The sequence below is a fragment of the Schistocerca piceifrons genome, unplaced genomic scaffold (assembly GCF_021461385.2).
Source record: "Schistocerca piceifrons isolate TAMUIC-IGC-003096 unplaced genomic scaffold, iqSchPice1.1 HiC_scaffold_1246, whole genome shotgun sequence".
Taxonomy (NCBI): Eukaryota; Metazoa; Arthropoda; class Insecta; order Orthoptera; family Acrididae; genus Schistocerca; species Schistocerca piceifrons.
Genome location: NW_025727066.1, coordinates 5,001 through 10,000, shown reverse-complemented (window position 1 = coordinate 10,000; position 5,000 = coordinate 5,001). Strand labels below are relative to the sequence as shown.

Genomic DNA, 5,000 nt, shown 5'->3' with positions numbered 1-5,000 from the left:
GCATGGAACAACATCCAGTGCATCTTCTCCGCCACATTACACAATCCACACTATCACAACCAGACCAGGAGGTCCATGCGGAAAATACAATATCCCAGCCTTTCGACATCCACCATTGCGCAGACCAGGCACCAACACCCACACATGTCCTATACAACGGTGCACCCAACATCACAATAGTACCTCCTGTCACAGCGCACAAACAATGACATGAGTCAAAGACACAGGTCTCACACAAGCATAGAATTGGAGCGCCGCCTCTAATAAGCCAAAGGTGCATCCTGACGTGACAAATCTGATCATGTCACAAGCATTCACTTACTATAATCACTATCAACGAACCTGCCGCCCCCGCCCCCCCCCCCCTACACCTTTCCTTACAACAACGTGTAACCTAACCTAACCTAACCTAACCTATGTTGTACCTTAACCTAACCTATGTTGTACCTTAACCTAACCTATGTTGTACCTTAACCTAACCTATGTTGTACCTTAACCTAACCTATGTTGTACCTTAACCTAACCTATGTTGTACCTTAACCTAACCTATGTTGTACCTTAACCTAACCTATGTTGTACCTTAACCTAACCTATGTTGTACCTTAACCTAACCTATGTTGTACCTTAACCTAACCTATGTTGTACCTTAACCTAACCTATGTTGTACCTTAACCTAACCTATGTTGTACCTTAACCTAACCTATGTTGTACCTTAACCTAACCCATGTTGTACCTTAACCTAACCCATGTTGTACCTTAACCTAACCCATGTTGTACCTTAACCTAACCCATGTTGTACCTTAACCTAACCCATGTTGTACCTTAACCTAACCCATGTTGTACCTTAACCTAACCCATGTTGTACCTTAACCTAACCCATGTTGTACCTTAACCTAACCCATGTTGTACCTTAACCTAACCCATGTTGTACCTTAACCTAACCCATGTTGTGCCTTAACCTAACCCATGTTGTGCCTTAACCTAACCCATGTTGTGCCTTAACCTAACCCATGTTGTGCCTTAACCTAACCCATGTTGTGCCTTAACCTAACCCATGTTGTGCCTTAACCTAACCCACGTTGTGCCTTAACCTAACCCACGTTGTGCCTTAACCTAACCCATGTTGTGCCTTAACCTAACCCATGTTGTGCCTTAACCTAACCCATGTTGTGCCTTAACCTAACCCATGTTGTGCCTTAACCTAACCCATGTTGTGCCTTAACCTAACCCATGTTGTGCCTTAACCTAACCCATGTTGTGCCTTAACCTAACCCATGTTGTGCCTTAACCTAACCCACGTTGTGCCTTAACCTAACCCACGTTGTGCCTTAACCTAACCCACGTTGTGCCTTAACCTAACCCATGTTGTGCCTTAACCTAACCCATGTTGTGCCTTAACCTAACCCATGTTGTGCCTTAACCTAACCCATGTTGTGCCTTAACCTAACCCACGTTGTGCCTTAACCTAACCCACGTTGTGCCTTAACCTAACCCACGTTGTGCCTTAACCTAACCCACGTTGTGCCTTAACCTAACCCACGTTGTGCCTTAACCTAACCCACGTTGTGCCTTAACCTAACCCACGTTGTCCCCTAAAGTAACCCACGTTGTCCCCTAACGTAACCCACGTTGTCCCCTAACGTAACCCATGTTGTCGCCTAAACCTGCTCTGTAATTGTTATACGACTCGTTCAATTAGTGTAGTGTTGCCCACCCGCAACCCTCGCAATATAGTTCGCTACTCGCACTGCCCGCTCCCCTGTGTATCGCTTCATGTTAAACACCTTGCAAGTCTTGCTGACTTTCCACATGCTCCTGCTGTACACTGTAATGTGGATGGCAGCAGGACGTACATGCCGCCCCTCCCCACGTCCCCACCTTGCCCCCCTGCCTTCGCAAGCTGGTTGGTGAGAAGTTTGCATGTTCAATGCCCTTCGCATGCGACGTACTCAGGCTACGTTGTGGTGCGGCCTGTGTCAACCGTCCGCTAATGTCGTACGCGTAAACCACAATCTGTACTGCACATTCGTCCTTATGTACCGAATGATACATCGTGGCACATGTGTGACCGTACAACGACTGCGCCCAAAAACGGCGGACCATACAGTGCAAATATTGTGCACGCAGCTACGTGTCGTCTCCCTATGAGAGCTGGATTGCAGTGTGGTACGCCATAGAGACGTGTGGGAGGAACGGACGCCGTGGATGGCGATCAGCATGAGCTGTCTGTTGATGTATTCGGACCTAGTCGTCTCTCCTCACACACCGTGATGGCATGGTGCACCGCGTTCCATATCTGCGACATGCTACAGAGGCCGGTTGACAGTCGTTCGAGCAATGGACATCGCATACGTACGGGGGCCACCTTCCACGTATTGTCTAGGCGTGCACATTTTGTTGCGTGTATGTGGGCAGACGTAGTGTGGCGTGACACCTGACACAGGCATGCAATAATCGTTGAAGTTGCAAATGGCGATGGACGCCTGCGTTTTCTGGTGAAGTTACGCAAATGAACAAATGGTAACCTGTTGTGGTGCGGTTGTTCTCGCTAGGGGTGAATCGGTGATGGCGACGATAGGTTGAGGTACGAACCGGTTGTTCCAGCGATACCCACCATGCCGACGAAACTGAACGGCATCTGGGTGTGAAGCGATACGCGGCGGTGGCTGGGTGGGACCGTCCCCGGCCGGTGAGGGGGCGCCTCCCGGCGTGCTGGCCGCGCGGTGCGTGGGCGCACGCGCTACAGCCGGCTGGTGGGGGCGGCCAGTGGCAGGCGCGCCGGCCGACGGACGCGGCAGGCGTCGCAGCTGCGCGCCGGCGCACCCTGCGCGCGGCGCCGTGCGGCCAAAGTAGGTCCTCGCGGGCCCGGTGCGAAGCGCGGTGGACATCTTCAGTGTGCTGGTCCGATTGAGGACTGTGTGCGTTGAGGATGCGCCGCCGCCCGGCGCTCGGCGCCGCGACGCCGTCTGCTGCTCGGTCGCCCCAGCGGTTCTCGCTGGTGGTTTGTATCGCAGCTGTGCGGATGTGTTGGCGCGTGCGCTGTGCTGGGAGAGTTCGCTTCGGCACCCAAGTGGGGCTTTTGTCCTTCTGTGGCGCTGGCGTTGGAGCTGCCGGTCACCGTAGGTGGCGCGTGTTGTCTCCCGCCGGCAATGCCACGACAGCACGCTCCCGGGCCTCTGTCGGCAGCGGCAAGCTCAGTTGGGAGCACGGGTGGTCGCACCGAAAGCGTCTACTCGCCTAACTCCGGGCGATTGCGCCTCTCTCGAACCCGACCAAGTACTTGGGACGGCGCTGCGCGCCGCCGGGACCTGAGAGGGTTTCGAGGTGTATTGTGCAGGGGAGCTCAGCCTCCTCCTGTTTGCAGAATGATTGAGCGGACGCTTGCGTGTTCGCGCGGGCCCCCGGGACACACTCCCGGGCGGCCGGCTGCTCAGCTCTAGTTGACGCAGCTCCCTGGTTGATCCTGCCAGTAGTCATATGCTTGTCTCAAAGATTAAGCCATGCATGTCTCAGTACAAGCCGCATTAAGGTGAAACCGCGAATGGCTCATTAAATCAGTTATGGTTCCTTAGATCGTACCCACGTTACTTGGATAACTGTGGTAATTCTAGAGCTAATACATGCAAACAGAGTCCCGACCAGAGATGGAAGGGACGCTTTTATTAGATCAAAACCAATCGGTCGGCTCGTCCGGTCCGTTTGCCTTGGTGACTCTGAATAACTTTGGGCTGATCGCACGGTCCTCGTACCGGCGACGCATCTTTCAAATGTCTGCCTTATCAACTGTCGATGGTAGGTTCTGCGCCTACCATGGTTGTAACGGGTAACGGGGAATCAGGGTTCGATTCCGGAGAGGGAGCCTGAGAAACGGCTACCACATCCAAGGAAGGCAGCAGGCGCGCAAATTACCCACTCCCGGCACGGGGAGGTAGTGACGAAAAATAACGATACGGGACTCATCCGAGGCCCCGTAATCGGAATGAGTACACTTTAAATCCTTTAACGAGTATCTATTGGAGGGCAAGTCTGGTGCCAGCAGCCGCGGTAATTCCAGCTCCAATAGCGTATATTAAAGTTGTTGCGGTTAAAAAGCTCGTAGTTGGATTTGTGTCCCACGCTGTTGGTTCACCGCCCGTCGGTGTTTAACTGGCATGTATCGTGGGACGTCCTGCCGGTGGGGCGAGCCGAAGGCGTGCGACCGCCTCGTGCGTGCTCGTGCGTCCCGAGGCGGACCCCGTTGAAATCCTACCAGGGTGCTCTTTATTGAGTGTCTCGGTGGGCCGGCACGTTTACTTTGAACAAATTAGAGTGCTTAAAGCAGGCAAGCCCGCCTGAATACTGTGTGCATGGAATAATGGAATAGGACCTCGGTTCTATTTTGTTGGTTTTCGGAACCCGAGGTAATGATTAATAGGGACAGGCGGGGGCATTCGTATTGCGACGTTAGAGGTGAAATTCTTGGATCGTCGCAAGACGAACAGAAGCGAAAGCATTTGCCAAGTATGTTTTCATTAATCAAGAACGAAAGTTAGAGGTTCGAAGGCGATCAGATACCGCCCTAGTTCTAACCATAAACGATGCCAGCCAGCGATCCGCCGCAGTTCCTCCGATGACTCGGCGGGCAGCCTCCGGGAAACCAAAGCTTTTGGGTTCCGGGGGAAGTATGGTTGCAAAGCTGAAACTTAAAGGAATTGACGGAAGGGCACCACCAGGAGTGGAGCCTGCGGCTTAATTTGACTCAACACGGGAAACCTCACCAGGCCCGGACACCGGAAGGATTGACAGATTGATAGCTCTTTCTTGATTCGGTGGGTGGTGGTGCATGGCCGTTCTTAGTTGGTGGAGCGATTTGTCTGGTTAATTCCGATAACGAACGAGACTCTAGCCTGCTAACTAGTCGCGTGACATCCTTCGTGCTGTCAGCGATTACTTTTCTTCTTAGAGGGACAGGCGGCTTCTAGCCGCACGAGATTGAGCAATAACAGGTCTGTGATGCCCTT

General features: G+C 52.7%; 1 non-coding gene across 1 annotated transcript in view; it reads left to right on the top strand.

Annotated features, from left to right (window-relative positions):
- Positions 1-3,450: 3,450 nt before the first annotated feature.
- Positions 3,451-5,000, top strand: part of LOC124730649 — a 1,909-nt gene continuing 359 nt past the window's right edge. The window contains exon 1 of the ribosomal RNA XR_007008037.1: positions 3,451-5,000. This exon is cut by the window's right edge and continues 359 nt beyond it. This is a non-coding gene — a ribosomal RNA (small subunit ribosomal RNA).